The sequence below is a fragment of the Symphodus melops genome, assembly GCF_947650265.1.
Source record: "Symphodus melops genome assembly, chromosome: 13".
Classification (NCBI taxonomy): Eukaryota; Metazoa; Chordata; class Actinopteri; order Labriformes; family Labridae; genus Symphodus; species Symphodus melops.
Window position 1 is genome coordinate 11865389 of NC_136703.1, and position 12406 is coordinate 11877794.

Sequence of the window (12406 nt, forward strand, 5' to 3'; positions counted from 1 at the left end):
CTCAAGTGAACAGAACGATCAGCCAGACACACATACCAGCTTTTGTCCGCATATGTACCGCATGTTTCCCATTGGAGATCTTTTAGCCGTTTTATATAGCGTTGAGCGGAGTGATGATTTAGTGCACCACAATCGAGAAACACTTCCTGGGCTGTAAAAACAACAATCAGCCTCTTTGGATTAAAAGGCCATATGTCCTTTAACAACAACCAAAAAAAAAAAAAAAAGATGCTGACTAGCAGCGCACTGGGCAAAATAAAATGATCCACTGCCATCGTCTCTAATGCTTTTAATCTTCTATGATATCTTTATAGCTTTTAACTTTGCTTTGTGATGCAGACAAATCTGCTTGGCTCAAAGAAGTGCTTTATGATCAGGATTTGGTACCTGAGAAGCTGTTTCACTATTGTGTATGCAACTATAATGTCTCTGACTTATACTGTATGCACTTTATTTTATTTTTATTTTATTGCAACGTAATAATGATCGTGGATGGTTATTTCAAATAAAATGGAAAATGCAGCATCGGTTTTCTGTGAATTTGCAGTTCTTTATGATCTAATGGCCTTGTGAAAGAAAAAAAAAACTTTTTAATTTTTCCCTCCCTGCTAAAAATCACAAGACAAACAATAGGTTATGTTTCCTGTTTTTTTTTACGTTATTAACTTGTACAAAATGAATATTTGCAAACTATTCACAACACAGCCCCCATACAATTTGTATGTGAATGTATCAAAATACTGTCTGACCACGCTGCTCCTATAAGATGTTACCAATTCCCTGTTCTTGTTTACATCCAGGCACTACAGACAAAAGAGACGGTCCTTTAGCCGGGTCAATAGCCAGTCTGTATACAGCGACAGTCAGCGGTGGGTAGCTGCGATAGAATGATGGCTTTTAACATTAACACTTTATATCCTGTGCATAGTAGCTTCTACTGCAGTGTCTTTAAACAGCCGGAGTGATAAGAACAAAACTGACACCCCTCAAACATTTGTACCGTACCTGAGTTCATTCTGTAATTTTTTTTAAAGGTTTGTATCCAAACAGGAAGTAGAGTACCCGAAGCTAAAGACAGTACAAAACACAAATTAAGAGTGTAACAAAAACTTTTCAGAAATGCAAAAATGAAGGAATTTAAAACATTCTATAAATTGGATTTATCAAGATTTAATATTTAAAAAAATGTAACACACCACTTAAAATGCCCTGTAGAAGCATAATTATTCAATAGGTTCTACTGTGGCTGTGAAATTCAGCTTAAATTCATTTATATTCCAATTTATAATCAAAGACAGAAAATGAAGTGTGACATATTTTGTAATCATTTTTCAAATTTAAAAAAAAGAAGCTTATCCTGTTAAAGTTTAAGTACCTCAATATAAAGCTTATAGGGGTTGTATTAATCAAAATGTCTTTCTTAAATCAACAATGAGTTGAAATTTAAACATGGAAAGCTAGTTTTTAATTTAGGCTGCAAAACAATGTCCTATATGTATCAGGATTGTGTTTCTTTTGCTGCTTGTGAATCAGAAGAAGTACTATTAGATACTCTGATCTTCATGGCTGTACTGCACTCTACATGTGCAACACTTTGGGCTGAAAATATTCATACCCAAAGCTTGACAACACTTCACAAAGTCTTGAGCAAACGTATTGCTTGTGTCTGAATTTGTCAGTGTTTGTGTGTGTACTTGATGTCTGTTTGCCTGCGACCTAGCCTCAGATTGCTGTTTGAGGATGTAATTGCTCTGCTCCTCTCCTCCTCCGAGTGGCCCAGGATGGATCTGCGCGGGCTGTTTAGCAGTCAATGGCCGGTGCAGATTGTAAACAGATCTCCCATGAATTGCGGGTTTAGCGGTTTTGTGAGTCTCCAAACAAGGTTCTACCGATAACGCCATTCTCTCCCTGACAAAATCAGCCACTTTGCTGCAAGGGTGTGATTTGAGAGGTGCCAGTCAATGTGATTGACAGCGTTAATCCCCCACAGGAGCAAATAGGAGGAGAAAACAAACCATGCCCTTATAGAAAACATGTCCCTGTTTAAATCCTACTTTGGGTAAATATTTCACCTATCTAAATGCACAGCCAACACCACTGAAGGTTATTAAGAAATTAAGCTGTATAATTGACCAAATTAATGTAAAATAAAAACGTTTTTATCATCTTGAAATAAATGACAGCTGAAAGTAGGACACAAAGCTTTTTGAAAACAAAATGACTTTCCATGCAACCCCCAGCAACAACCCAAGCAGGACATTTCTTACCTTACATATCAGACTGGCACCTCAAACAGTGTTTTTTCTTTTCCATTTTGTTTATTCATCCGTGATTTGCATTCTTTCATCACGATAAAGACTAGGGACAGTTCCAGAGCTCTGACATACAAAGCAAACTGTGTCTTTAAATTAAACATTAAGCTTTCTTTGCCTGTGTGAAAGCAAGTCATCAAGCATTAAGCACACATATTAATTTTCAAAGAACCCAAAGTAAAGGGAACATCTTGCAGACGGTGATTCTTACCTGAAGCTGACAGGACATTAGGGATGTAACAATTCACTCAACTCGCCATACGAGTCACAATACTGGGTTCACGATATCATTCTCTCACCATTTATTTTACAAAATGAGACTTAATACAAATTTTTTTCCTGAAAACACCAATGCATCTCGTAAGAAAACCTGCTAGTTAGTATAGTTTGGTTTTGCAGCTGCCATGGTAAATCCTCTGCTCTACAGCTACTGATGCTTACGATATTACTGCAGGGTCCGAAATTAACTTTTTGACCGACCGGCCAAGGTGGCGGTACATGAAAAAATTCAGCAAATAAGCATTATGTTCTGTTAAATCAATCACATATTTAAATCACAGATTCAGAACTTTTATCAGATCATGAAATTGAGAAATAAAAAAATAAAAAACATATTTGTGGGCCTTTATTTTTTAAATACCGTAAATTCCGTACTATTGAGCGCACCTGGATATAAGCCGCACCGGCTAAAAATAAGTAAATAAATGTATTTGTACATATATAAGCCGCACTTGATTATAAGCCGCAGGTGTCCACGCTATAACAAGAGCTATTTACACAGACGTAGGCTACCGGTAACATCCGCAAATACTGTAGCGTCCGTACGGACGTTAAAGGACGACGAGAGCGTTCAAATAATAACTTAATAACCCGATCACTGTCGGCCGTGACCACGCCGTTTACAGCAGAGAGCAACACATAACTTGCCGTAACAATCCAACTCTCTCCCCCAGCGTTCTCTCATACAGCCACTCAACACGTTCTCGCTGGTGCATTCACTGACTCTCCACATAATCGGAATTATGAACACATTATCAACTACTGACTTTACAACATGAACCGTTACAACACGAAGCCTAGCCGACGGTGTCTGTAACACGGCTGATGAAAAAGATGACCGTAATATATTTCACAAGAAAAAGTCCATCCATCCACTGCCTCAGAATGACTTCATTACTCACTTCCTCAGTCTCTGTTGTCGCTGTCAGTGTCATCTTAACGTGCAGCAGCTCTGTTAGCTTCTTTGACAGCCAGGTCGATCGCCTTTAACTTGAAAGCTGCATCATATGTATTTCTCCGTGTGTTTTCCATGATGAGGGTGCGTGCATGAAGCGCAAAATGACTGATATTAAGATCCGACGTGACGAAGTCAAATGTTTTTGCGGCACAAGCTCATTGTCCCCCATAAAAAATCCATGCATTAGCCGCACCGGAGTAGAAGCCGCAGTGCTCGAAGTGTGAGAAAAAAGTAGCGGCTTATAGTCCGGAATTTACGGTAGGTAGTTCCCAGACCCCGCCTCTCCCCTCTGAACATCTCTTGCATTACAACATTACAGACTAAAATGATTGTTCCACTAAACAAGTTGTCTTTATTTATCTTTGACAACATTAGACACTTCTGTTCATTATTACACGTGTGCTGCACGTGTATTCAGCATGCACTGTATCTGCAGTGTTTAGAACCCAGTTCTGTTTCACTGAGTCTGAGTAGAGACGTTCACACACTGAGACTACAGTCACTGTGAGAGGATGTTGCTATCCTTGCCGTTGGCATCTTGAAGGCAAGTATTGATGTGAACGGTGACACTTTTAAATTGATTCTTAACTGTCTCACGATTAACATCTATACATCCCAACAGGACGTCCATATTTAATACAACATTCAACTTCAGATTGCCAAAAATCACCTTTGTAGACTCGTTATAGCAACTTCGTACAAAATGCCGATATCACCAAATAAAAACATTTGTCATTACGTCACGCACCAATCCATGTCTAAATACAAAACCACTGACAGAGTCTTTTAATTTCATGGGGGACAGTGCGTTAACTGTGATAAGGCCGATGACACAACCAAGACAAACTGCAAATTTGTGGAAACTCTACGGTGCAATTCACAAAGCTCTCAGTTTCAGTGTGTACAGAAAAAAATCTATGGAGAAAATAAGAATTACACACTGTTTTATTACCGCTTTGATAAAGCTCTTGATGTTACTTGGATTGCTTCCAATTTCATAATTGTATTCCAGGACTTAAAAAGAGTATCTCAGAAAAAGCTTAAATGGCACCTCATCACATTTCAAGTTAACTCGACAAAAATCAGTGAAAGTTATCCAGTGGGCATGAGAGTAACAATGGTTCAAAGAAACCAATTCAATTCTGCAAGTCATTTCATCATGCCAATGTTTTACTCATGACCAAAAAAAAAAACAACCACCAAAGCTGTAAAATCAAGTCCTGCCCTGCTGAATTACTGCAGCAGCTACATAAATGCTGGGTTCTCAAGTGTACACTGTACAACATACTTTTTGGGCATCAGACAATTTACCTTCAAGATGCCAACAGCAAGGACTTACATTGCATTACAGTATGCAATGGAACGAAATGTTGAGGTGTGTTCCAGCAGGTAGAGTTTCTGTTGGATAAAATATGAACTAAAAAAATTTATTTTACCAAGAGCTTAAAATCCTACACATAATTCAATAATGTCAATCTCCTTTAAAGATACAATAAGTGTTGCAATAGTAATGATATGAAACAGAAAAAATGTGGGATAAAATACACACCTGCAGAGCATTACCAGAAATGATCAATAAGAAAACACAAGGATATTCTCATATATTAACTAAATGTCATTTTTTTACTTCATCATTTACAAACTGGCACTTTGCTTGTCTTCTAGGTAACATCTGCATGTGATGTAATGGGATGGGTTTTTTATGGTTATGGCAAATGAGATTTAAGTTTCCTGCACTGAGTAGATGAAGCTCTTGTTTGATGCAAGGTGAAAATCTTTAAAACAGACCTCGCCCAAATGTCTGTTTACCAGGGAAATCTGGGCTGAAACCACAACACCCAGAGTGACCAGAGCCCGGCACACCATGCCTTCAAGGACTACAGGTGGAAAGGTAACAGTAGGCAAAGTAAATCAGTACGAAGGTTTAAATCATGCTAGTTTATGTTGTGTTGCAAACCAGGCTAATGTGAAGACAGTGTAAATACTGTGTAACAATACACAAGTGTTTAACATATTGAGTGCTTATTGTTTGTGCTTCTGTATTGTCAACCAAAGGCAAGGTTACTGTGTATAATTTATATTTTCATGAATGGTTGCTATTCCTGTGTAATATCATGTATATACATTTTAATAGCTTTGTTTTTATCTTTTTTTCTCAGACCTGGAACTCAAAAACTTGTTATGATCCAGAAAGTATCAATTTAAACGTTTAATTTAAATGTAATTAATATCAAAGACGTGTCATTAAGTTAAACTATAAACTACAAGGTTACTGGGAAAGTCCTTGGTCCAAGGCAGCATTGTTAAAGCTAAATGCATTATTGTTTTCTTCCTCCATCTCAAATCTATCAGACTGTCAAGGAATGCACTGTTAAAGTATCTTTGGGGATGAAATGTGAATTAAATGACTGCACACTGTGGAGAATCTGCACCAACAAAAGAAGATATGATGACGTAAAGGCAGAAATGTAAGTTTAAAGGCTTGCTAATGCAGAGCACGTCCAAGTGACTTTAAGGATTACCACCTAATGATAGCAGTTTTCTTTATTAAACACATACAGTGGCACAGTTTCAGTGATCAGTGGGAACACAGCTGGTACAGAGGCACATGCTCGGTCTTTTTTTTTTCCTCACAAATGATGTGAAAATGGCCCATTATGGCAAGGAACAAAGAGGATAGGCCCCATGTTAGAGCCAACCCCTCACTGATGCCCTAGTGACTCGGCCAGCCACTCTCCCAAGGCCTACTCCTTGATTAAATGCATAATCCACTACTCCCCATCCCCAATGATTTAGTGTGCCTTTAAATCAGCTTGCGCACACATAAAAACCTCAAATAAAAATCACCAAGAAAAACCATTGCACTCTAACTGTTCTATTAAAATGATACCCAGCCCAGCCTTTCTTCTCTGCAATACCGTTTATTCCACATGAATGCATATCTTCATTTTTTTTCATAGGTATGCATATAAAATATTTAAAGTTTAAAATGTCACAGTTGAAACATCAAATGCAGGAGACTCTCATTAATCAGCAAGGATGGAGGTTCTCTTTTAAGGTTATAACCCTTTGAAAGAGCAAAAATTACATTTTTGACCTTGAAGATGAGACAAACTCATAAACGTAAAATAATTTGCAGTTTAAAGGGGAAAGAGATATCGGTTACCTCAGCCAGCAGTGCTCCGAGTTGTCAGGCGGAGACCAAACAAGTCTCATTTTCATATTTACATCCAAGCTGTTGAGATTAATTTAAAATCACATCAAGAAAAAAAAAGAAACAAAACTCAGAGAAAACATCAAAAGGGGCAACTGTCAAACTTTCAAATCCACGGGGCCCTGGCTATCTCCTACGTGTGAAACGCAGACTTTATTCTCACAGTTTTATTAAATGGTGCATGACATTTCCATTACTCAAGGAAATTAAATTGACTAATTTTCTTACAAGCCCCGTACGTCTGCTATTTTAGGGAGGTGCAGAGGAGAGAGCAATTGTTTCAACACCTACACAAAAGGAATGTGAACGTGGCTGTGCCCTCAGAAGAAAAGTGATTTCAAAAGCCTTGAAGGAAATTTGTTCTCTAATGAGGGAATTTAGGGTTTTGATCTTTTTCTTAAAACTGAGTTTTGATCTCACGCCTTAGTTCTGATTCCTGCTCATTAATGTCATCAGAACAACATAAACACATTCAAAAAGAGCATTTAAATGGAAATGAGTCTCCACTCTTCAGTAGTTCATGATGTGTGTAACTGAGAGGGGCAAAGGGATGTTGATGTTTTATGAATCTTCCTCCAGGATTTTGAACAGATACTAGAATATGATGAAAATTAAGTCACCATTCAAAAAGAATCATTTTTCATCTAACAAACATCAAAGGCATTATTGTGCAGCATTATTGTGTAATAAATCTCTTGGAAAGTATCGGACAGACAAACACTTCTCTTCCCATGTGTTCTGAGACTTTTAGGAATCTTAACACAGAAACACACTCGTCTCATCTGATTCGTGAGAGAGACGGTCCACACAAGTAGAGCCGACTCTGACACAGAAAGGACGGCTGAGGAAAATATGGAGTCAGCCGCGGACCTCAACGTTGCCCCTCCTCTAGAGATGAAAAGGCTGATTACCTTCACCTCTCAGGGGTGCAAGCCACATGGCTGACAACATCATTGGAAAATAGACTACTGAGCTCCTTTGGGCCCTATAACAGCTTACATTTAATGTGTGTGTGTGTGTGTGTGGGGGGGGGTTAAAAATTCACACTAAAAAGTAGGTGACACCACCATCATACTGTCATGTTGTTGAATATATTATGAGGGGAGACGCTTCTTCATGTTGTTGGATATGAAGCAGTAATGGGTGAGAAAGGGAAAATCTGTGCGGAGTTACAAAGGATCGTTTAAAATGACACTTTAGGTTCTTAATGATGAGCTGCACTCCTGTGTTCAACAGTGTATCAGGAGGATTTCTATCAACAGAAAAAAACAAAGATGTTGCATGCAGGAAAGATTTCTTTAATGTTTTTTGGTTTTTTTTAATGCAGCTTTTCCTGTTCACACCCAACTCAATCGCCAACTCCTGCCGTGCACTGGAATTAGCTGCATAATGTGCCTCTAAAAGCTTCCATATATATATAGACGCCGGTGAGGAGCTTCTTTTGAAGACTTTTTGCAATCTGAACACAAACAGTTCATGCTCAGTGTGATGAAGAATAAATCCATGCAGATAAGGTTGACAAAAAATGCATTTCTCAAATTTAGTAATTGTTCATGAAGTCCTCCAAAGTGTATCAGTGACAAAGTCTGTGTGTCACTTGATGAAAAATTCCAAAATGAAATCCCACTAATCCTTTGATGAATAAGCTCGAGTCCTCTCCATGACCTCTGTGCTCGTCAACAGCAACCACAATTTAGTGGCTGCCTGAACTCTATTTCAAAGGTTACTGAATTAACTTAAAATTACTTACAATGCCATTAAAATGCTGAGCTCTTTTGTTGTGGCAGCAAATTAATTTAAAACCTCAGCAATTTCAAATATTCTGAGACATGTTGGGGGGTGCGGGGTGAAAGAATGGCAGAAGTTAGGCTTTCTCAATGCTTTTGGCTTGGCAAATACTTGTCTTGAATGATGAGAAAAAGAAATTGGGCTTAACAAGAAACATATGCTATTCCGCTGGAGAGGAAGCCTTAGTAAGAGGATCATGGCTGTGTAATAAGTGGAGACAGGAAAAGGGCACGTGTGGCGGTTTGGGCGGATGAGGAGTTTTTCTAAGGCGAGCTGGAGCCACTGACTTTTTTTTTTCTTGAAAGAAGTAGTGGTAGTGGCTCATTCCACCTTCTGTATCAAGACATTAAAGCAGCAGCAAACCCAAACATCATACAGTATGTGTCTCTTCATATCACCTCACGAAGTGATGCTCTCGCTGTGCTGTTTAACTTTGTTGATGATGAAGACTATGATCTTGTCTGCATGTTATTCTTGATCTTGACTGCTGAAAGAAAATGTGTCCAATCATGACACCTGCTAAAGCCTCATACTCTACTAGAAGCACACATTACCAACCTTTGTCTTTTTTTTAAACTAAAGTATTTATTAATAAAGTATTCCAACTTTACTTTCAAACTTTCATAGTAGAGACCATAACTGGTTTCTTTTAGGCTTTAAGCGTGCCGGTCTCTAGTTTGTATGTATTCTGCACCCGGGCATATGTCTGTGCTGTAATCACAACAACAATCTTTTACAGATTGCCCATAATTAGAAAAGCTCCTCTCCAAACCAGCTCCATGTTAAGAGCATGATTGCAGCCAAATTGAGCAGTAATTTGTACAACGTGGACGAGGGAGCTGTGTGAGGGGAGAAGTCTGATGGTTTAATGCCACTTTTATCAGGTCTGGTTAGCCTGGCTCGCTCAAACTAAACACATGGACCTTAGTTTCATGCAGACTGGGAATAGAGCCTCTGTATTGCATCATGAGGAAACAGACATTGGGCTGATTAAAAAAAAAAAAAAAAAAAAAAAACGAGGGAAAAAAAGGCAGAACCAGTATACATGTTTTCTGTCCTCTGTAACCCCAGGAGACCCATCATGGATGCTAATGGAATCACTTGCCCCACTATTATACCAAAACCTAAACATCACCTGGCTTTCTGTGTAAAGAACAGATGCACTCATTATTATTCCACAAAGCTTATCAAGGCCAAGCTACTGAGAGGTCTAATAAAGACTCTCCTGTTACTGTACCACGGACACAGAATTTTAACTCTGCTGTGATGTTTAGACTTCGTAAGGCCTTAAAGATAAGAAGTGTGAAACTTTAATGTGACCTCTGACAGTTAGACAACATCCTGTTTTTTAGAAAGCACACTTCATCAGATTGTGTTCAAGCATTTTTTTTTTCCATTACATTACAACATTGCAATCACTATGTGGGTAACTCAGAAAAAAGAAGATATACTATTTCCATTACATTTTGAACCATGCTGAGTGTTATACCCGTCTAAATTCCTCGTGGATGTGATTTTGTTGGGTAATGTCACTCCGTGTCGAAAGAATCCAATGGGTCATGTGTAGCTCAGGACAAAGGATTCTCTGGGACTTTGATTGAATGAAAAGCTATTTCATTTAACATTTTTGTTTTAGAGGATTTTATAAATTCATCATGGGTTTTGACATTCCTCAGCACTAAATAAGATTACATGGAAATTTATTAATCCCGCAGTAATCAACACTTACAGTACAGAAAAATACTCTTTTGTGGTTCAGTGGTACGTATATATATATATATATATACATATACATATACACACATACACACACACACACACACACACACACACACACACACACCATATATGTAACAAAAATTGTCTAACATTATGTCAAAGATAATACGAACAGGGATACAAACAATCCTGTGTAATAAGAGTGATTTCAGTTAAATAATCAGAAGTAAAGAATGTTTTTTGTTGTGAAATAAAAAGCCTTCACTGACACCCATGCGTACTAAAAATGAAATCCTTAAACAGTGAGGAAAAACTGGGCAGCTGCATCAGCAAACATATGAGAGAATGTCTCTTTCACCCAACATAATTACTGCTGCCAATCCAGAGTGATTTTATAATTCCAAAACCCTGACACTTCACAAAGACTCTATAATTGCATTGGAATGGCCTTTCACACTTCAAAGGTCTATTAATTATTTTTTTCTATGACCTGTCCCGAAATATATCACTTTTTTCCACCTGAAAGCCACCTCATGAGAAGATGTGGAATTTTTCATGAAAACATGAAAAATATCCACTTGAGATGGACGCAGTCTCTTCTCTCCTTTCAGCCCTCAAAAACATCCCAGAATAGAGCATTGATGTGGTGCTAAATACACAGAGAAGCTTTAAGAATTTCAGAGGGACTGAGAGGGAACACTTTCCAGTTGAAGAGACAGATTTAAGAGCAGTTAGGTTGCAAAACAATAACTTCAGTATGTCGTGTGAAACCTTGTGACCAAGACAAGTTCGACTAAACGGTACAAAACTTTGAGTTGAAATAATGGATACCTTACATTTTAGAACATAATAAAGTGAGTCAAGAGGATGCAACAGTGGAGGAAAACAACAGTAAAGCACAATGATTTCAAAATAATGCCTTTCAGCCGTCTGACTCTTCCACTACAACTCAAACTTGCACTATGGACATTGGGGAATCCCGCACATATGACTAGTGAAATCATAAAGGGCACGGACATTATCTAGTAGCATACCATTAAACAATTTTAGATACTGTAATGTAGCAAGTATGGGATTAGTGGGGGCAGTAAGGGTGTGCCTACATAACTCATAGCACCAGTTGGAGGTACGTCATGTTACTTTGGCCAGCAGCAGGACAGAGGGCTCTGTTGATGGGACAAAGGAGGCAACAAGCGCAGGACAGGGACTCAACTGCATCTGAGACAAACCTTAAACCTTATGTAAGTATGGTTGTGTCAAAGATCAAAGCTCACCCTTAATGGGAAGACACAAACACAGCAGAGACATTGCTGGTGAAATGTTGTATTAGCCTAACTCATAGTCAACCTAACTACAAGCTTAGAGCCTGTCAATCATGTCAGCTACGCACCTAACTATGGTCAACACTTATCATTTTTAAAATCAACACATAGCTTCTTTTTTTTTCAATTCACCCTCTGTACAGTGTTTGCCCATGAGAACAATAACTAATCAGACCTATTTTGTTTTTGTACCAGGCAGTAAACATGTTCATTTATGCTGTAAGAACAGCTTTTTTGCCTGTTGTGTGTTTGTGACTTCTGATGTTCCTGGAGCGGACGCTTGACGTACAGCAGGATTCTGAACTTCTGCATTGGCTTCATTTTTCAAGACCTCTTGAGTGGAACACATAAAAGACACTCATGCTTTTCTGAAACAACATGAGTTAATTATACTTATACATATTCTGTGTCTTTCCTATTGCAGGCTGGAAGTCGTGTTGGGCCACATTGCACAATACTTTTTTAGAGGTAAAATGAGAGCGTATCTCACTCATTCACTATCATCCCCATCTCTAACTAACAGAATATCATGAAAGTGAATAGAAGATTTTTGTAATTGAAAAAGCATTCGAGTGGTTATGGTTGTAATGGAATGCAAGGCTATATAATTCAATCATTTATCATAGTAGTTTCAGTTAAATGTTAAACTATTGATTCTAGTATCTGTATCGACTTTTATTAACCGGGAGATATATTATATTATATTATATGATTATATGATGATTATTATATATCTAATAATATTGCTTTTGGACATTATTAGATAGTACAGCCTTAGACATATGGTTTATTTTTGGGACAGAGATCAAGGGAT